The sequence below is a fragment of the Mustela nigripes genome, chromosome 12 (genome assembly GCF_022355385.1).
Source record: "Mustela nigripes isolate SB6536 chromosome 12, MUSNIG.SB6536, whole genome shotgun sequence".
Classification (NCBI taxonomy): Eukaryota; Metazoa; Chordata; class Mammalia; order Carnivora; family Mustelidae; genus Mustela; species Mustela nigripes.
The window spans coordinates 12271351-12294161 of NC_081568.1; the positions used below are offsets into that span (position 1 = coordinate 12271351).

A 22811-nucleotide genomic window follows, 5' to 3' on the forward strand; every position below is an offset into this window, starting at 1 on the left:
GTGTGTGCGTGAATGATGGGGGTTGATCCCTTGTGTGGATGGCTTCTCTTTGGGTATTCTTTGACTTGATGTGTTTCAAACAGACTGATGTATGAAGAGCTTTTATAATGGGATTATATTCCTTGATGTTTAATGCTTTAGGATTATTTCACCAGCATTTGAAGGCAGACAGATCAGGTTGTTCTCCTCAGGGCTGCAAACCACCCAGTAGAAATCCAGTTTGAATTTTCTGCCTGTTAATTCAATCAGAGCACTAGGTCATTCTTGAAATGTAGTTACGGTAACGTGCAAGTCAGGTAAATTGACTCTAGACATTTGTTTTTGAGGCCTCCATTTTTAGGAGCCTGAGTAGAAATCACTTCAACATAACATATTGACTTATAGTTCTCTCTAATCAGAAATTTTTTGTTTTGTAAGATAATCACTTCTTTCTACCACGATTTTAGTCACTCTTGTTATAGTCATAGTTTGGCTACTTGGAGTGGCTGTGAAAATCAGAAGTTAGAAGTTTGTGAGATAATATCTCTGTGTTTGCCTCTCCAGGTTTAAATGTTCATATTATTGTTTTCTCTTTTTCAAAATCAGAGATTATGAAACTGTATGGGCTCTGTTGCAAGGGTTGGGGGAGGGGACTGTGGGACTTCATGCATAAAAAATGTCTTCTTTTTATGCTTCAAGAAAAAAAAAACCCTCTATAGGGATTTCACATTTTCATCTTATTCTGCTTTTTCCTTAGGAAAATTCTTTTGATGTGAGACTCAGCCAATGTTTTATACATTTTTGTCACAATGCATTTCCTACCATTCTGAGGGTAAACTCAGGAGAGAAAAATGAGAAAATATGATGTTTATGTGAAACAGAAATTTTAGCAACTGGGCTAAATTAATAGAAGTTATTTCTTCCAGCTCTTAAATGGAAAAACCCCATCTCTATGGAAGATGCTATCCATTTTGTGTGTGTGTGTGTATCTGCAAAATTAAGGTTTTTTTTTTTTACTGTTTTATGTATGAATCCATTTTTCTACTGTTTTTTAATCAATAGAAGTAAAAAAATATTTTCAAATAAATTAGGTGTGGGTGCTATTTCCATAAAACTGTATTTCAGGGATGTCTTTTGCAGAGTAATCTTGCTCTCAGGCTGGGTTTTCAAGATGGAACACCAGCCAGCATTCGTTTTCTCAATGCACAGGTGACAGAGTCCTGGTCTGCCTCTCAGGATTGTGGTGTCCCATTCTCGGACCTCCACAAAGTGTGTTTATCCAATGGTATACAAATTTGCTCCTACCAGAAAGCACCTACTAGCCATTGTGTGCCAGGAAACAGAAGGCAACACGAGTTTCTGGTGGAACCAATTGAAAAATGGTTCTCTGGTTTTCTTCCCACTGTTTCTAGAACCATGTTTAACCTTGGTTGTTAAGAAAGTGTTGGGCTAGTGGTATAACCGGTTTTGCAGAAGTGGTTTCCCTACCATTGCTTTCTTCACTTCTTTGATCGTCTTAAGAGGACTTTTCACCTCTGAAATTAACAATATCCTCTTTAAGAAACAGGCAGGATTCTCACGTTAAAGGTCTGAGTGGTACTGATTTCTAAAAATGAGATTTGTCGTGAAGGACAATATTTGGTTTTCCTGCAGCCTTTGCAAATCATGGCCATACCTGTAATAGCTGAGTTGGAAGCCTTGGGGAGCAGAGTTGGATTTCTCTCTGGTGGGCTGAATAGGGAAAGTATTATATCAATTCCCGGCCTGGGTGGGAGGTATGTACACGCATGTACCTTGTGCCTTTGTGTCCGGCCTCCACACGACAGCCAAGGGTAGAGTTGTTGTGTCTTGCCACGAAACACTAAGGAACCTGTGCTGTGTGGGTGAGGCGGGGGGGGGGGGGGGCGCCTGACCTGAGGACATGGGAGCTGAGGGGAGGGAAGGGCGCCCACATACCATGCACCAACCTGGGGCTGGTGGTGGGAATGGGAATTAACTGTGACAGACACCAGAGATCTGACTGGAGAGATGACCGTGTTCTAAAGTTGGATCGTGGTGGAAGTTTCACAACACAGAACATTTGCTGAAAGTCATGGAACTAGACCCATGAAATGGTTGTCAGAAGCTGCTGCTTCTACCTGGCCTTCAGACTTACATGTAAATCAGTACAAACTACTCTTGGAAAGTGCTGCCTCCTACCTCTGGGGAGAAGTCTTGAACAGTGGTGAGAAGACCCCTTAGGAGTATGGGTCTTGGCCATACAGAGAGCAGGGCTGCTGGCTGAAAGCTTCTCTCGAGATGCTCCGGCCTCTGGGTCAGCACTGCTCTGAAAGCATCATAAGGAATCTGTGGGCCAGCAGTGTTCACAGCCCCGCAAGTGGTGTCTGGTCAGAGTGGACTTCTCCTAGTATATACTCTCCTGGAAAGTTCTGGAAGACATAACAGAAGGTAGACAAGTTTCTCAAAACTTTTTTTTTAATACAGCTTTTCCTGGAGAGTCTCTAACCACAGCTTGGATTTTAAGTTTTTAGTAACCAAGCCTGATTGTTGGTTAAGGCCTTGGTCACATCTATTCATTCTAGGAAATGTAAGGACTCATGTCCTTGCCATCTTCCTGATATTCCCACTCATCCACTTTGGGTCACCAGGCTGTTCCGCTAGGCATGGAGGGCACAGACGGTGGTACAATTCATTTTTAATCCAACAGAGAATTGTATTTTTTTTTTTTCACCTAAATGGTAGTGTTGCATTCCGAAGTCTCATGCAAAATCTTTGTGCATCTTAATTTTGTGAGTCTAAACCCACACCCCTTTTAAGGAATTGGCAGCCTGCAGAGATTTCTCCTTGATAAATGTTATAGGTTTTCTTTAAACCCCATTATATTTCTTGTGACAGTTTAAGTTCCTGATTTCCTGACACTGTAGGGGGTTTGGGTTCAAGTGCAGAAAGCTGGAAACATTCCATTTTCCCCAACAAAATCTGCATTCCAGCATCATAAGCCACAGCTTAATTCTTTCCAGTTGTGTTGCTATTCTTTCTGTTACACTTTTTTTCAGTCTTTCTCATCCATGGGGTGTTCTCCCTTGTACTAGGAGGAATAGCCTTTGACATCCAGCTATGAAAGTCACGTCCAGCCCGTGGTTAGAATAGAGCACACGGCAGCCAGCCTGAAAGGACTGAAACAGAATCAGTTGGATTGTGTTGGATCATGAAGAAGCTTCCTGGAAATAGTAAGCTCAGCTGGGGCTTCTTTCTCAGAACAGGGTTATGAGGTTGTGGCTTTACTGGTGGCATCTCGACAACTCTGACTTCTCTTGAGCTGGGGGAAGGTGACACCATTAGTTCAGAGGCCAATGTAATTGGCTGAGGAACAGTCAGCTTCATCTAGCTGCTCCTTAAACCTCTTCAAGTTCAGATATTGAACTCACTGACAACACAATTTATAGGTGAGATGGCTTATAAATGTTGTTATCAAGTCAGCCAAATATGGCATCATAGGATTTTTTTGGAGCTTCAAAGACCCTGGCAATTTTCTGATCTAATACACTCATTTTACAAAAGAAATCCCTGAGGCACAGAGAAATAAAAAGATTTGCTCAATATTACACACCTAATAAATTGTCGAGCAGGAGTTTGACCCTGTGTTGTTTCGGTGAGAGATGGTCAAATCAGGAAGAAGCATGACCTTTAAAAAAACTATTTCCTTCTAAATGTGAAGCTCTTTAATTCTGCTTGGTCCACCTGCTAGCTGCTTATTTTGAGCTGGTTGACAGGAGGAGGCAGGCCGTCCAGAAGAGTTTGAGGAAGACTTGAGTTCAAATAGAGCAGTACTTCCAATGGGAGGAGAAGGTCTATTTCAAGTGGAAAAAGGATCTCAACCCACTTAGATAGGTTGGCTTCTCACTTGGAGATGGAAATACTACCTTTAAGTTGGCTCATGATTATAAAATAGCCTTTCAGTAAATTCACTGAATATTGTTTTGTGAAACTGCTTATTTAATGAACTCCCTGAGGGAAATTAATTTTACAAAATGATTCATTTGAGCCATGAATGAATTGAGTTGGTAAAAAAAAAAAAAAAAAAAAAAAAAAGAGTTTTTTCCGTGGTACCGACAATCACTGCTTTATTTTCACAGTCATGGGTTAATGTGTTTTCAGTGCCCCAATTAGACCAATTCTCAATGCAATTATTTTGAAAACACCCAGGAACTGGGCTTTTCTTTCTTCTCTTTGTCCTCCATATATTATCTTTTTTCTCCTTCTTGCTCGAACAACATTGACATGAGTCACTCAGGAAGAGAAAGATGATGCTTTTAATTCAAGGTAGATTTCATTTCCCTAAACAAAAGCCTTTTTGACCATCCAACGAATTCAACACACATTTGGGGGGATACATGTTATTTCATGCTACTCCTGGTCTTTCATGAGAATCACTGCATTCAGCTGTTTTCATCGTCACATTGCTCTCGAGAAGGAGGTAAACATATTTTCATTTGGTGGATGACAGTAAGGAAACCGGGAAAGCATCAGTGTGACCCAAAGTCGGAAAATTAGTAAAAGGCAAAGATGGTTATAAGCACTGACTTCTGAGTAAGGTTTTTTTCCTTAATGTTTGTTTTGAAGTTGTCCTATGCAACTATTAAGAATTTCATGCTAACCATTTTTATACGTTTATATCAAATTACATTTTGAAAGTTCTTATGAGAAGTACCTTTTCAAAATGCCAACCCATAATTGTATCTCAGTTGTCAGTATTATACATGGAAAGCTGGTCTATGCATAGTTTAGAAATTTACTTTAAATTCTTATTGAAGGCAAAATTCAATATTCCAAGCTAACTTTTACTGAACTGTTGAAGGGTTAATTTGTAGGTTATCATAATTGTGTCCTTGACATGCTATATCAGACAGACTTAGGATTTGAACTTGATATTTAAATTAATCATGATATAGGATCTATAGTGCATGCAATATAAAAGTACTCACTAGTTACATTGCTCCTTTTTACTTTAAAACTGAGCCAAGCAGTTATTCTTTAATTGGAAATGTACACAGGTGGAAGATATCAATCTTAGAGCATGTGCCTTGCAAGGCTGGAATTATGCCTTGAAGCAGACTATTACAGTCAAATGGAACTCAATCCATGACACAAGAGAAAACAGAGTAGAAGCATATAATATAGGAAGAGGAACAAAAAGTACAGAAGTGGGGAAAGTAAATGACACAGAAAAAGGACCTTTAAAAATCGTGATAAGATGACATCTATTCAAACTGGAAGGGTGGTTTTGGGGGACCTTATGGGAGGGAGAGATTCCAAAGTCAGAAAATTACTTTTAGGAGGTTTTACTCTGTTTATGAAGTAGGTAATGATTGATTATTATAAAGATTTGTTTTGCCTTTAAAAATTAAATTTCAGGGCATGTGGGTGGCTCAGTGGGTTAAAGCCTATGCTTTTGGCTCAGGTCATGATCTCAGGGCCCTGGGATGGAGCCCCACATCAGGTTCTCTGCTCAGCAGGGAGCCTGCTTCCCCCTCTCTCTCTGCCTGCCTCTCTGCCTGCTTGTGATCTCTCTCTATCAAAAAAATAAATAAATAAATAAATAAAAATACTTAAAAAAATAAAAATAAAAAAATTAAATTTCAAACTTAATCTATTTCTGAAAATTTCAGGATTATTTAGGAAAACCTTACAAGGCTTTAGCTGTTGAAGCTTAGGGTGTTCTGGTAATTAAATTAACAAGTCCGTGCTTCATGGCCAAGTTTCTAACTACTGCCTAAATGTAAGTTAGGTGACTTTTGAAACCTGCACTAATTACAGTGGGTGATTTGAACATATTATAGATTCAATGTGCCCAATTTAATAAAGAAGTCAAATTTGCATTTGAGGATTAGTTTAAGCAGTGGAAAACTCATCAGCTTGGTATCCACAAAATTGTTATATAAGCCTAAAAATGTGTAATGAAACCCTAAATACCATCTTGGACTCAAGAACTAAGTTTAATTTCTTAAAGGAATCATCTTCCAAAATGGATCATCCAGAATGGCAAAAATGTCATTTAATAGTCTCAGAAGAAAATTAGGTTTCTGTATGTGAGTGTGTGTGTGTGTGTGTGTGTGTTTAAGGACATCTTAAAGTAATACTTAATTGAGACCTCCGGTGTCTGTCAGTGTCTTTATGGAGAGTTAGGAGAGAAAATATAAGATCTTTAGCATTCTAATCCCGTGTGTAAAACTATTCCGTGTTTCTCTCATCTCTAGTCTGTCATTTGCAAAAAAAACACTCAATAAATAATTGATAGGTTTCAGCCTTAGACACCTAAATACAACTAAGTGTATTTGCAGGGAGGGCTTGGATCATTTCTAGGATATCTTACCAGTAATCTCAATAATTTAATTCAATGGAGGTTTAAATCCATTTGTTTAGGCATTTACGGAGAGACTACAAAATGTATGTCAGTCCCAGATTGGCAGCACAGAGAATGACCCCTCAGATGTGTTTTTTCCTCCTTGAAGATTTTTCGAAACTACTTTTGGGTTTAATTTAATGGATTCAGGTGGGGCATCTACCCTGCAGCTCCTGAGTCCCTGTCATTCTCTGTTGCCTTAAACAAGCGTCTTTCACAATATTGCCATTAGCTCTTTGGCCCCTGATGGAACTTGGTATTATGGCGAGACCTACTGCTGTCAGAACCTTAGCAAGTTCTGGGGGGAATGAACACTGAATCAGTTCAACAGTAATTCAGGGCCGTATAAGATTGTGTCTTGAGTGGTCTGAAGAGGGGCTGTAGTTGGAGAGGAAGGGAGAGGGGCATGGTTTGAAGCAATTGGGAAAAGGTGTCAGGGCACCCTAGGACTTAGCTTGTCCCGTGTGGACAGAAGGTGGAAGGGTGGAGAGGAAGGTACAGCGTGGTGTGTAAGGCTGTGAGGAGCTTGGAAAAATCTGTCTGGGTTCACGTAGGGGAAAATGGAGGCGTCTAAAGAGACCCCTTCCAGACAATATTGAATACATTCCCAAAGTGCTTTGAAAATCTAGTGTTTCACTAAAATATTTAGTTTGAGAGTGGCTGTACAGTTTTTGTACTGTGTCAGTGACAAATAAGCCATCGCTCTATGACATTTTATACCCACCACCTTTCTTTGGGTTATTTGGAGGGTTTTACACTAAAAGGCTGACTTTTGAGCTCATTGAAGGCACCAAGGGCATATGGAAGGGGTTGGGGACCAACATTTTAGAGAGAATAACCTGATACTGGAAATATTTGCCCTTTACAGTCATGGACACAGTCTGACCTTAAAAATCAGGTTAACACGTCTGTTTACTTCCTCTTTGACTAGGAAATAACTTCCTGAGGATAAACTAACTTCCTCAGGAAGTCCCAGGCCTCCCAAGGCTGTTAAGCTGATTAACAAATAATGAGAGAAAAGCACTTTAGCTGTAAGTGTGTTCCTCTCTATTCCATATACTTGAAAATATAGAAAATTCCCATTAGGGAAAGAATAATCTACAAGTAATTTAGGTATGATTTGTGATCATTAAGACGTGATTAAGGAATTGTTATAAGGAGTACGGCTGTGGGAAGCAGATAGTAATACAGTTTATCACTGTGAACGAAACTGGGAAACTTCTGTTGTTTGTCACTGCTGCTGCCTTCCAAGGTGGGGTGGGCTACCTGCCACCCTGAAGGATGGTTGTTCTTCCAAATAACTGTGTGTTTCGAACATGTGAGTTTTCTGATGTGGGCTTTAGAAAACCAGATTTCTCTGCACAGTAAAGAGATTCTGAGCTGCACAGGAAGGAGATACTATAGATAACCAGGAGATTGAATGGGAAGAAGAGATGGTGGAACTGGGGAGATGTCTTTTTTTAATTTTTTTTTTTTTTTAACCCTGAGATTGAGACTGTGTAGGACGTTCAACTGACTGAGATACTTGGATACCTCTGGGGAGATATTCTAAGAACTTAGGTGGTAGTGGCTCCTAGGGTTACACATTCCTGCATCCCTAAAAATCCTTAGTCCTTAGTAAACTCACAAAGTGCTCGGAAGGAGTGGGTTTCCTATAGAAATCAGGGAAGGGCTGAATTTGAGACTGTCCACTTGCATTCCTTGTAGTCACTTGACTTAGGCAGATTCAGCAGAAGCAAGTTGATGAAGAATCCGTCAATTAACACTTCCTTACTATTACAATTTACACAAATTTAAGCATTTTATTATGTTTCTATTCTGTTGTATGTAATGATATTCTGTATAACATAAAATTATGCAATTTGTATTAACTTTTCTCTTTTAAGTCTGAAAATGAACTTACATTGTTCCAATTATTAATCATTATTATTCTCTTCTTGAGGCTTGATTTTTCACAACTTATTCTATGGAAAACCTTTAAGCATCTTCTTTGTCCTTCCGGCACTATCCGTCAGAATATAAAAACACCCTTTCTTTCTGGCCACAAAAGAATGTGGCTGGTCCACTTTTTTGCTTCATTTTCTTTTGTTGCTGCCCAAGATACACAATCAGTCATGCCCACTGGAGATTTTTTTTTTAGTAAGTCGGGAAACATTTTCATGATGTAAATCTGGGAGTGAAGCAAAAGACTCCTGCTGCTCTGGGCTCACTTTTAATAAAGTTGGATCTGGAGGAAAAAAAAAACATTTTTAAGGTACCAATCCACATTGATTTTATCAATTTATAATATTACATTTTCTAAATTCTTGCACTGTACTTATAGTCTCACAATATGAAATTTCATTTGCCACTAAGACGTTCTACTATTCAGCAAGCAAAGATATAACTTAAGTTGGGCCCTCTCCCTCAGATCTTCAAATATATGCAAACATGCCTGATCTTAGCAGGGACGAGTAATAGGTTACAGCTTGATCAAGATACCCACTGCCTGAGTATGAATTCAACATAAATGAATTCAACATAATTCCAGTGGAAATCCCAATAAGATTTTAATTTTGCAACTTGACCAAACTCTACTTTTTTTATTTGGAAGAACAAATCCAGCATCTATAAGTACCTGCCACATGTGGACATTGAATTCAATTCAGTTACATATGTAGGACATTGTGTATGTTGAATCACAATGTGCTTTCAGCTGATACGTCCATAGTGTCATTCCTGCAGTTGCTTGACTCCTTTGAGGAAGGAACTTTGTTTTATCCCCCTTTGATGTCAAGTGGCTATCACAGTGATTGCCGTACAATAAACATTTGGAACACGTTTTTTAAGTGAATGAATGGGCTCAGATTCTAAGAAGGAAGAGCCCCCTTGATATTAATTTTTCCAACTATAGTCATAAAGACTACTACCTCAACAGTTGTGCAAATCCAAGGTAATATATGAGAGATACAGTTACTTTTTAGAAAAAAGAATCATACTGTCCCTTAGGAAAACTTGAAGCACATCATGGGAATGTTAGCCATCCATTTGCTTTTAGTTGCCTTTTGTGTTAAGGGAAAAAAAAAAAAAACAAATTCTTTAAGCAGAAGAGACATGTCAGAAGGAAGAAGATATTTGGAGCAGAAGATATTTATGGTTTTTGTGTTTTCATTTGTTTCAACACTTTTAAATGAAAATAAGGTTTGTTTTCTATTCAATATTAGCTCTAAAGATAACCAGTTTTTAATCAGAAAAGAATTTAACATTTTTAGATTACCAAATGAGATAAATTCAGAAATACAGAATTCTAGAGCATTTCAGCATCTGTACCCCAATTTTAAGGGCAGAGGAAAAATATTCTTTTCCCCTAACCAATTCAAATTTATTAAACCTCTTTTTAATCTTTTTAAATCTTAATACATTGAATTATTTTAATTCTTTACTTACAGATATGTCAATGTATCAGATTAGAGCCTGCGGTTTTTTAACGTATGAAACTGGAGAATTAAGTTTCATTTTATTGGCATAAAATATGGCTGAATTGGTCAGTTAATAAATGTGTTTAGATTTTTGGGGGGTTGGGTGGGTGGTTCCTGATCTGTTAGGAAGAAATGTTAGGAAAAGCATTCCTAAAGGAGAAAATAATACTGTTCTTTCCCTTTTTTAAAACTATTTTCCTAGAACCAACCTTGGCCTCTGATTATCTTTTGTGAGCTATATTCTATTTCATAGAAAGTGGGAAACTCTAAAGTTCATGTTTTGTTTAACTGGGTTGGAACCGGTCAGTGCAGAGATTAGGCAATCATTTCACTCAATCTCAGAGATTTACAAAGAGGTAAATTCTGGTAATGGATGCATTTGGAAAATGAAGTAGGAGGTTGAACTCTGCATTTAATAGGAATGGGAGGGAAGCTATGTAACAAAAATTTTGTGACCTTTTTTTTTACTCCCCGTTGATGGGTAATACAAGTCACTTAGCCTTAATTTTCTTCTCTATAAACCAGGAATAATAATATTCTCTACTTCATGTGTTGGTTATGAGGAGTAAATTTAAAAATTATATGCAGTGTGAGTCCCTGTGCATATTATCTGGTTTAATTTCATTGGCTTACTCACAGCCACTTAATGGGAGTTCCATATCCTTCCTTGTTCAGGGACAGGAGGCTGTTGTATGGAAAAATCACCCTTAAATGAATTCAACATAATTCCAGTGGAAATCCCAATAAGATTTTAATTTTGCAACTTGACCAAACTCTACTTTTTTTATTTTAAGAACAAATCCAGCATCTATAAGTACCTACCACATGTGGACATTGAATTCAATTCAGTTACATATGTAGGACATTGTGTATGTTGAATCACTTATGTGTGTTGAAATCATTTGTCGAGCATTGAATACATGTACAGCTGAGGATATCCAGGAAAATTTTGGCAAGGAGTAATGAGAGTAACATTTCCTTAGTGTCATGAAAATATATTATACATTTACAAATGCTGAAGAAATGTGGTATGGTAGAGCTTGGTGCAATGGAACAGAGAATTTGTGGTGGACTTAGTCGTATATGGGAATTTAGGGTATAATAAAGATGGCATCATGAATGGATAAGGGAGATAAGTCTTAGGAGATAATACATCCTAACAGGAAAACCAGCTTCTTTATTTTAAAGAAAAGGAACATAGACAACCTAATGTGTTTCTGATACCAAAATAAATTCTGAATGGATGAAGGATTTAAATGTTCAAATTAAAAATAGATGAATTTATGATCTCAAGGTAGAAGAACCTTATTTAGTTAATTAATTAATTAATTAATTAATTTTTAACATATAATATATTATTTGCTTTAGGGATACAGGTCTGTGAATCATCAGTCTTACACAATTCACAGTACTCACCATAGCACATACCCTCCCCAGTGTCCATAACTCAGCCGCCCTATCCCTCCCCGTATCCTTCCCCAGCAACCTTCAGTTTGTTTCCTGAGATTAAGAGTCTCTTATGGTTTGTCTCCCTCCCTGGTCCCATCTTGTTTCATTTTTTCCCTCCCTACTCTTACGACCCCCCCCACCCTATCTCTCAAATTTCCTTATATCAGATAGATCATATGATAATTGTCTTTTTGTGATTTACTTAATTTGCTTAGCATAATACCCTTCAGTTCCATCCACGTTGTTGCAAATGGCAGGGTTTTGGGTTTTTTGATGGCTGCATAGTATTCCATTATATATATATATATATATATATATTTTTTTTTTTTTTTTCTTAACAAATGTGTTTATAGGATGACTGTTTAAAGAACATGCAGCCACACCTAAATGGTAATCTCAAAATCACCTGTTGCATGAAAAACAAGTTGAAGAACAATAACAGTATGATTCAATTTCTATAAAAATTACACACCAAAATCAGTAATGTGTTTTCTATGCATAGATATGTATGCAAGTGGATAAGTACAATATTTTAAAAATCTAGATAGATACACCTCGAACTTTTCAGAGCAATTACAGTTCTCATTATTACAGAAGTACACATACATTCCTTAAGTAACTAAAAATTAGGGGTGCCTGGGTGGCTCAGTGGGTTGGAGCCTCTGCCTTCGGCTCAGGTTGTGGTCCCAGGGTCCTGGGATCGAGCCCCACGTCGGACTCTCTGCTCGCCGGGGAGCCTACTTCCCCATCTCTCTCTGCCTGACTCTGCCTACTTGTGCTCTCTGTCTTACTAACACCAACTCCTGTAAACCTGGCCTCTAATAATTCCTGCCTTTGAGGAATATATATATATATGTATATGTATATACATATATACATATCAGTCACATCTTCTTGATCCATTCATCTGTTGATGGACATCTAGGCTCTTTCCATAGTTTGGCTATTGTGGACATTGCTGCTATAAACATTCGGGTGCATGTGCCCCTTTGGGTCACTACATTTGTATCTTTAGGGTAAATAACCAATAGTGTGATTGCTAGGTCATAAGGTAGCTCTATTTTCAACTTTTTGAGGAACCTCCATGCTGTTTTTCAGAGTGGCTGCACCAGCTTGCATTCCCCCACCAGCAGTGTAGGAGGGTTCCCCTTTCTCCACATCCTCTTCAACACCTGTCATTTCCTGACCAGTTAATTTTAGCCATTCTGACTGGTGTGAGGTGGTATCTCACTGTGGTTTTGATTTGTATTTGCTAAGTTATGTTGAGCACTTTTTCATGTGTCTGTTGGCCATTTGGATGTCTTGAAGAACCTTTTAAAGCATGAAAACAGAAGGTTTCATAAAGCAAAAGCAGGCCACCAGCACATGCCTGGAGAGGTGTGTGCTCTAGATGGTAGGGAAAGATCTTTCCATTGCCAAATATATTTGTCCTTCCATTAAGTAAAGTTCAACACCAGTCTCTTTTATTGCTGGACTTCTTGAAGTTGTTGGTGTGTTAGTGTATGTTGTTAATTTTCAAGCAGTATATTTTATTTCACAAACTTCTTCCCCCCACCTTATATCCAGGAAATGCTGATACATGTGAATAAAGAGACTTAAAATATATGTTCACACTTTGACCTAGGTATTCTGTATTAGGAAATCACCTTAAAAATCTAAATTTTAATTGTAGATATATGCTTCCTAATTCTTATGGCATAAAAACATTGGGAAAGTATTTCATTGGAACATTTATATGTCAAAGACCTGTTAAGCATTAAAAACATGTTCACAAACAGTGTTTCATGATATGGGAAAATGTTTATGAAAAATGTATATTATGAAGCAGCATTTCCTATGAATTCCACAAATAGGATTATATTTGAAGAGGAAAAAGACTGAGGGGGACATGTTTCACGGTGTTATGAATGGTTATCACTCAATGACAACATTATGGATTATTTTTATTTTGTGTGTTTTCCAATATAACTTCCCATGGCGAAGAGGTAATTAACAAGTTGGTTCTTTTTTTAAGAGCTGAAAATGTCCTTTCACCAGTTGTTTTGGAATTTTGTTGAATGGGATATGATGAAAGTTTCAATTATTTTTTTCAGGATTAAGATTTATGGATAAAAATTGACCTTGCTATTTCTTATTCCTGATACCTCAGTGGGCATTCAGCACCCATCTGGGTAGTGGTTGATTGCTTTCATGGTTTTCCTTATAATCAATTTTTAAAAACTTTTTTTAAACTTAAGAACTTAAAACTTTTTTCCTTTAGTTGAATATAGTTATAGCATAATTTTTCTCTTTTCTATATTTTTATAGAGTAAGGCATATCCAATGCCTTGCATAATTTCTGATTCAATCTCTATTCATTTACTCAGGGGTATTTTCACTCACCAAAGTTTACCGAATGCCAAATACTGTGCTTGGGGAATGGGGACTCTTTGGTAAGCCAAACAGACACCTACCCAACCTCCTGAAATGTTGTCATCTTACAGAGACACGGATATTATAGAAACTTAAAAATAAATTATATTCTAAGAATGTCTTCTTCAGTACATGCCTAGAAATAAAAAGTTAAGCTGAGACCTGAAAGATGAGCAAGAATTAGCAAGGTAAATATCTGGGTGAGCTTTTGTATGTGGGGAGGTGTGGTAGCAGGGAGACTGGGTCCTAACCAGGATGGTTAGTGTCCTAACCTATTTATTATAATATATAGGTTATATATATAACAAAAGTTATATATATATATATATAACAAATATATGATATATTTGTTTTTGAATAGCAAATTACCCTAAAACAATGCATGAGTTTCCTATTGCTGCTATAACAAAGTACCATTAATTCAGTGGCTTCATATAACACAAATCTATGATCTTATAATTCCGAAGGTCAGAAGCTCTAACAATGTCTCCAGGGACTAAAATCAAGGTGTTGGCAGGGCTCTGTTTCTTCTGGAAGTTCTAGGGGAGAATCCATTCCTTGCTTTATTCCATCTGGGTTCATGGTCCCTTCATCATCAAAGCTAGCACCAAAACATTTTCAGATCTCTTTCTCTGATCCTTCTGTGTCCCTGCTGTAAGGATTAGTTTGGACCAACCCAGATATTCCAGGATTATCCCACTATCTCAAGAGATTTAACTTAATCACATCTACAAAGTTCCTTTTATTATGTAGTAATGGTTCAAGTTTCTGGAGACTAGGACATGGACATCTTTGGGGAAGCCATTATTCTGCATTTGACACTGACTTAAAACACCAACCATTTCATTATATCTCACTTTTTTTTTTTTTTTTTTTTTTTTTTTTTTTTTTTCTGATGAGAAACTTGGTTGGGTCTTGGCTGTAATTCTTCTGTTCAATGTGGCATGGACTGAGGCCAATGGTGGTATTTTGTTGATGGACAAGCTGGTCTACAAGGTCAACAGTGTGTGCCTGTACCTTGTCTAGGATGGCTAGACTGTCAGTTGGTGAGCCTACATGTGACCTCTTTAGCAGGATGGTTTCAGGGTTACTGGACTCCCTACAGGGTTGCTCAGCGTACAAAAAAGAGTATCTTGAGAGAGGAAGTGGGAAGGGAGAGTGCCTCTGCCGAGGTCATATGGAAATCGAGAGTGATTAGAAACCTTTATAACAGCCTGATGGGCTGTAGCATCCAGAAGGGAGAGCATGTGCTTGCATTTTGCATACCTATCTTTTTAACTTGTGTTTTTCTCTTCATTGTTGTTGCATTTTAACATGTTCATTAGGAATTTGAAATTTGAAAAAATAACTGGTCTTTTCCAACTCAGGTTGAGAAGGTCACCCTCGCTAGGTTCCTGGAACACAGTGTTGCCCCTTAGCACACATGATACCTTTCCTCTGTGTCTCTTTTGGGTGCCCTGGGCTCTCCTCATGGGAAAGAAACACCTCCCACTGTGAGTGGAGGATTTCTTCTGAACAAGAGAGGCCAGACTCATTCTGATTTGTTCTTTTAATGTGTGACTGCTGAGGGCTTGGACAGAGCAATTTAGTAATGGTCTGCTCCAGTCCCTGAAATGACTGCTCTTTTGTAGAATCTTGTCAGTATTTATTTGTCACACTTGTATTTTAGAATAAAGCGTTCTCCGGTTGCATTAGCCACGGAAGACCTCTTGCTCACAGGGACAGGGGCCAATTGGTGGTTGGTCCATGTTGGAAAGTGTAGACTAATACAAGGAATCCTTTAAAAATTAATACATAGGCTGTAAATATTTTCATTAACTCAAAACCTATTCATTCGTTTTCTAGTCTTTTTTTTTTTTATAATTTTTTTTATTTTTAAGTTCCGTTAAAATGTTCTGTTTGAATATGTGGCTGCTCATTGGAGTTCTGCAGTGTTTTCTTGTATGACTCACAGAGCATCAGATCCTTTATAATTTCCAGTGTTGTTGCCTTTCAATTTGGTAAGAGGAAATATAATTTTTTTTTTCTCAAAGTAACAGATCTAATAGAAAGGGGAGGAATACAACTTAAAAATGTTATGTCACATATTTAATCAGAAAAGTAGGAATAGTGCATTTTCATTATGTTCCAAGGAGAAAGAAGCAGAAATGGTTCATTTTTGCAGTACTGAATGCATAGGTGACGGAGCTTTCTATCTCGGCAGAGAGAAGAGAGATGTGTGATGGGTCTCTCAGTGCCTCAAATGTTCTAATTCGCGTTCTGCTAATTAAGAGCAGCTAATGAATTTAGATACTCCTTACTGATAGTATTACATTTCGGAAATTAGAAAAAGGAATGATGGGAAAGCTCATAAAACATAAAAATCAAAAATGAAATTTCGATAATCTAATTGACACCATCCCCCACCCCCCACCCCCGACCCCCTGCGCTGGGCAGAAACCAGAGCCATAATGAATGGATTTCTTTTGAGCTCAGATTTTTGAAGCCCATATAAAACAGATAAAGACAGGCACGGAATCTAGGGGAAAGTAATACTGGACCTTTAAGAATAGTATGATCAGGAAGAGCATGGAAAATGAGCGGAGATGAACAAAAATGAAAAGGCAGAAAACCGCACAAAGTCTTGTTGTTTAATGTTATGTAACTTGGTGGCTCAGTCGGTTAAGAGTCTGCCTTCAACTCAGGTCATGATCCGAGGGTCCTGGGATCAAGCCCCATGTCGGGCTCCCTGCTCTGCGGGGAATGTGCTTCTCCCTCTCCTTCTGTTCCTCCCCTCGCGTGCATGCGCGCGCGCGTGTGTGTGTGTGTGTGTCCTCTCTCTCTTTCTCTCTCAAATAAATAAAATCTTAAAAAGAAAAAAGAAGGAGAAGTGGGAAGCATGCCTAGGAAAGCATGCTGTGATGAGAGACAGCAGTATCATTGAACAGGTGACCGAAAGAGGACAGAAGGACCCGGAAGCTGGAACAGTTCTTTCAGTAGCAAGAAGCCTGTCTTCATAAATACAGAAAGACGTGAATGAGAGCAACAGGCAGCCCACTCTCTGTGCTTTCTCTGTGCTAGGCGTGGTTCTAAGTGTGTTATGTATATGAACTCATTGAACCCAACACCAGCGAGGCAGGTACTATTATGACAACCATGTTAGGAGTGAGAGGCAGAGAGCAAGAGTAATTTGTCCGGAATGATGTGGCCACTAAGTGTCTTGAGCAAAAGTGTCTTTTTTTTCTGGACTCCATTGTCTTCTGCGTAGGGCTGTGTGATTCAAAATGGAAGCCACAGAAAGTGACACGTCTTGAAAAGAATCTTTAAAATGAGTACAAGTCAACATGGCTAAGCCAATCACACCATGACGGAAGGACTGGAGATTTGGAAAATTGTGAACAGTGTAGACCAGGATCGTGCTCCCACGGCTTGTTGAGTCTGCCTCATTCATTCCACTCACCCAGTTTACCGCCAGCTCCGCGACCATCACTGTGCAGAGCTGTTACAGTATTAAGGATCAGAAAACACAGGGGCTGCCACCCTTGCCCTCCAGAAGTGCCATCAGTGGCAAAGACCAAAAGATGAAGGAGGCCTGTAATTCTATTTGATGCATTACTTGCAGACCTCAGTGAACCCAGAGGAAGCCTGGGGAAGCAGAATGTGGCAGAGGCTTCACCAAGGAGCTGATGTCTGATCCAGGATTCTCATGGTGAGGACGAGTCACCCAGTGAGAATTGGGTAGAAGAGCCTACTCATAGTGAGACCCAGGACCAGCAGCACTGCATCTCCGGGAGCTCAGTGGAGATGCACAATTTCAGGCTTCACTGCAGACCCGCCAGACCTGCATTTTAACAAGTTATCTGCATGTGCACACATACACTGAAGTTTAGAAAGCTCTGTTGGTAGGGTGAGTCTGTAGTCTCAGCATTGTGTGCTCTCAGTAGGTGGCGGGCTGCCTCGGGAGGGTTGGGGAATGTGTTTCCCAAGTCTGGCTGACTTTAAACTCTGTCCCAAGGGCAAAGATGACCTGTTGCAAAATTCTAGCAGTTCAGCAGATAGATTGTACATGTGGTCCTTGAAAGTCATCAGTCTGCAGATCAACCTGCTCCCTATCTCCCAAAACAGCATTTCTACAACGTTTATAGAAAGCGATAATCCAGAATTTTGATACTAGAAAATAGATTCCTACATTTTCCTTCATACTGCTCTGAGCCTTAAAATAGAGTCAGAGCTGTATGGACCCAAGTGTGACTTCCCTACCTAATCTGGATTTCCCAGCAAAATCAGAAAATGATCTTTGAGTGAGAGGTTCTCAGGAAGGAGTATTATTTTGTGTTTTGATCATTCAGGATCTCTCATGTCTTAGGCACTTTCTGGTGAATCCTTATCAAGGAGAGCTTGTATAGTCTTGTCGATGCTCCTCTCTGGCACTGGGATTTATTCTTAAATTTCCAAATTGTGGAATCCATCTGGTTCTTGATGTCCAGAAATATCTCTAGGGCTGAGCTGGGTGGGGCTTCAGACTCAGACAGGCCTGGCCTCAAAACTGAGCTCCATAATTTATGGGACCTGTACAAAGCTCTATATCTCATTCCAAAAAATGAAGATAAAACTGCTTATCTCTCAAGTGATTTCAAGTGTCAGGATATAATCTATGCAAAGATTGCTAAATCATTGCCTGGTGTATGTAATATGCTTAATGAACAGTTGCATTGCTCATCATAATGTACAAATTTATGTCTGCTGAAGTAGACCAGGACTACAAAAGTCGCATACAGAAGCCAGGAGCAGAATAAAGACAGTGGTTGCTGCGGTGATGAGTTCTGATGTTCTTGGTGCTTCTACCTGGTTCTGTCCTATTTGCTGCACCCACTCCATCTCTGCCTCTGTCATCACATGGCTGTCTCCTTGCGTGGCCAAGCCTCTTCTCTTCTTCTATAAGGAGTAAGGGCCCACTGTACTTCAGTATGACCTCATCCTCACTAATTTTATCTTCAAGGACCTTATCTCCAAATAAGGTGACATTCCAGGGTAATGGGGCCTGGGACTTCAACACGTCTTTTTGGTGGACACAGTTCAACCCATAACAGAGTCTTGGGGGTTAGTGTGCTTCTCCTCAGTCTTACCCATAACACCAGGCCAAGTGGAGCCTCTGTCATTACAACAAGCTGCAACATATCACATGCTAGAGCTGGAACAGTTCAGGTGAGGTCCCTAAGGCTCACATAGCCGGCACTGGCTGAGGCCCTGTGGCCAGAGCTTGCTGATGTATCCCAGCGTTCAAGTCACATGAGGCCAACCCCCATGGAGCCAACACACACTCCAGCTGCAATTTTGCTTCTGGAAATCCATAACCTGTTTCTCTAGGTTCCCAGCAAATGCCCTATACCTTAGTGTTTCAGGGACTTCTTGAAGTGAGTTAGTCTCCCCACCCTTTTCCAAGGAACTGAGGGCTGAGGGTGGTCCATGGCCATTCTGTGTGAGGTGCCTTTAAGTAAAGGGTACATGCAGGGCAGGGTCCTGAACATCTGCTTCCTCCTTCCAGACTCAGTTCTCCTCTTTCCCTGACTGTGAGCCTGGGCGGCAGAGAGTGACAGGGAGTTTTGGTTGCATGGAAATTCCTTCACAGGGAAAAAGAGGGAATAGAAGTAAGGGTCTCTCCTAAGTTATCACCGCCATTTTAATTATGAGGGTTAATTGCACATACAGTGTAACCAGAAATTTGGTTCAACATTATTCTGTTTGTGAGAGCATTTCTGGATGACATGAATGCTTAAATTAGTGGGCCCAGGAAAACAAATGGCCTTTCCCAGTGTGGGTGGGTATTGTCCAGTCCATGAAAGGCTTGAATAGAAGAAAAGGCTCAGTGGGAAAGAATTCTCTTTCTGCCTGTCCTCAAGCAGGGGTGTCAGACCCCACTCCTGCCTTTGGACAAGGGGGCTCGGACTTGGGCTGGAACTCACAGCATCAGGTTTCCTGGTCCTCAGGCCTTCTGGCTCAGACTGGAACCACACCACTGCCCTTTTTGGTCTCCAGCTTGCTAACTGCAGATCTTGGGACTTCTCAGCCTCTGTAATCATGTGTGCTAATTTTTAAATAGTAAATCTATTTTTTCCATATAATCTGTTGCTTCTGTTTCTCTGGAGAATCCCAGTGAATACATTAGTAAATGTGACCTCCAACATATTTGGGGATCCAGTGAGACTTTGAAAGAGCAATACTTTCTGACACATGATTTCAATAATCTTAGTAGTTAAAATAATTGGTATTTTTTTTAGCTAAGAGATCTTAGAGACGTTCTCCCCAACCCTCACCCCGTGATCTCTCCATTTCTCCCAGATGCTTTTCTAGTCTGGTGTAGGGAAAATTCACACATGGTTGACTTTTCATGCTTCTCCATTCCTTTGTGTTTGTCACAAAAAGAAAAAAGACAATTGCTCAAATCCATTTTGAAAGTGGCTGGGATATATAGACTCTTTCAAGGGTACCACACACAGTAGGTTTTTTACTGACAAGTTTACATGAGTCACAGAGTCCAGGGTCCATGCACCTGCTCAACTCAAAACTCTACTGAGAAAGTCTTTCCTTGGACTTGATTTTTGATACAGAGGAGTCTGGAGTGGTTGTCATGATCAAGAATTTGGGGCTACTTATAATGTAAAAATTGATCATCTGTGAAACCTGCTCTTCCCTACCTAAACTCAAGTCCTTAAGTGGTAGAACTAACTCGGCCTTTCAACAGGTTCTAAATGCAAAGAAATTCGGCTTGTTCTCAACCCAGTTGATGCCATGGAGCGAACCAGGCTAACTTTGTATCCCTGGAATGAGAAAGACCTCAACAGGCTTCCATGCGGGAAGTGGGGAGGGAGTGGAAGACGAGACTTGGAATCCGTATCAGAGTCCTCCACTGGTGTTCATCTAACAACGTCCCATTCTCCTAAATTCTTACCTCCCACAATGACAGCTTGTGATTATGTTTAAGAAAAAGAACCATGGCATCTCCCTTTTTTAATTTAAGTGCAAACCTCTGAGCACTTTTCTGCCTTTCTTCTTTTGACCAGAATACTATTTTACTCATCCCAATTATAATTTGTTTAACAGGTTTCATTTGCTTTTTCCCTCTTAATGCATGAACCCTCTTATGTGTTTAACTGTTATTTGTTTAAGAGAGTCTGCAATGAATAATGCAATGAACAGCCAAATTTTTCACGTAATAATTTTTTATGAACCATACAAAGACAGCTCGAGTTTTATAAATCTAAATGAACTCACTAGCAGCAAGGGTCCCAGTCCTCAGGCTTCCTCATGGAGCTGCTTCTCTTTCTATAAGTTTGAATTATTAATCTATCCAACATCATCTTTTCCCCTTGCTGTAAAATTTACAAGAAAGGAACCAGCTAAACCTAGCTAGAGATTTGCATGAGTTCTGATTTTTAAGAGCCAACAAATTCAGCCAAGAATCACCTCATCTTCTGTATCTTACTTGTATTTGTAGGTTAGAACCTTAATGCAATGTCTGTAAATAACAGCAGTAACAACAACAACAAAAACAAAACTCATGCTGGCTTCCTCGCCCCTAAAAGGCAGCCATACAGAAAGATCTGGGGGGCAGGGCGGAGCAGCTGATTTTGGGTGGAACACGTGCAGAAATATTCATTGTCTTTGTTTTTTACTTTCTTTATCCCTAGCACTGTGGCCAAGGTTGGAAAGGTGGGTGGATGAAGGGTTTAACTTCTTTGACTATCGTATGGAACTTTCAATCATGCTTGACTTCCCTGAATCAAGTCAGGCTTGGAGGCTGAACTGAGAGAGCCTGAAGGAAGCATTTGTTTTTCTTTTTTTTTTTTTAAATTTTAAATTTTTAAAATTTTTTATAAACATATAATATATTTTTATCCCCAGGGGTACAGGTCTGTGAATCGCCAGGTTTACACACTTCACAGCACTCACCATTGCACATACCCTCCCCAGTGTCCATAACCCCACCCCCCTTCTTCCAACCCCCCTCCCCCCAGCAACCCTTAGTTTGTTTTGTGAGATTAAGAGTCACTTATGGTTTGTCTTCCTCCCAATTCCGTCTTGTTTCATTTATTCTTCTCCTACCCCCTTAACCCCCCATGTTGCATCTCCACTTCCTCATATCAGGGAGATCATATTGTAGTTGTCTTTCTCCGATTGACTTATTTCGCTAAGCATGACACCCTCTAGTTCCAGCCACATCATCACAAATGGCAAGATTTCATTTCTTTTGATGGCTGCATAGTATTCTATTGTGTATATATACCACATCTTCTTGATCCATTCATCTGTTGATGGACATCTAAGTTCTTTCCATAGTTTGGCTATTGTGGACATTGCTGCTATAAACATTCGGGTCCATGTGCCCCTTCGGATCACCACGTTTGTATCTTTAGGGTAAATACCCAGTAGTGCAATTGCTGGGTCATAGGGTAGTTCTGTTTTCAACATTTTGAGGAGGCTTTGACGCCAGGAAGCATTTGTTTTCCTAAGGTATGAGGTTGATATAGATGAAGACTGGTTTGGTCAAGGAGGAGGAAATAGTTCTTGCATGAGCCGTTGGTGTCATGTGCTTTGAGTGTCTGTTGATTGGAACCAGTGATCATCTGTGAGTGGACAATCTGGCTGTAGAGGTAACTACTTGGGTTTGATCTGAGACCATGGCCAGGCCTAGCAAATAGAAGAATTTAGCTCAAATGAGTGCTTGGATGCACGTCTAACTCAATGTTTTCCTCCATTATAAAACCAAAAGAAATGATTTTTGAATTAAGCATTGTTTTGACAATTTATACTTTAATTAATTCAAAGGGATGCTGAGTTTGTCAGGCCAAGTAACCTGTCATTTTCCTTTTCAAATCCATGCTCACTGATATTTTGCTATTTATGTGGATGACTTGGAGTGAGGGGTTAAAGAACAGTCTTATTACTACCCTTATATGGGGAATGATATAGCATCTATGTGAAATGCTGACTCTTCCTTTCCTTCCATACTGAGAAAGAAAGAGAGAGAGTTTTCTTTTGCCTACTTGAGTAATGTTTCATTTTTTAAAAAAGGTATTATATATTTATTTGACAGAGAAAGAGAGAGAGAGAGAGCACCCAAGCAGGGGGAG

At 39.4% G+C, this 22811-nt stretch overlaps 1 protein-coding gene across 1 annotated transcript in view; it reads left to right on the top strand.

The window, feature by feature from the left end:
* The window catches only part of FBXL7 (F-box and leucine rich repeat protein 7), a 368747-nt gene that overhangs the window by 95564 nt on the left and 250372 nt on the right, over positions 1-22811 (top strand). The gene's annotated exons all lie outside the window — the stretch shown is intronic.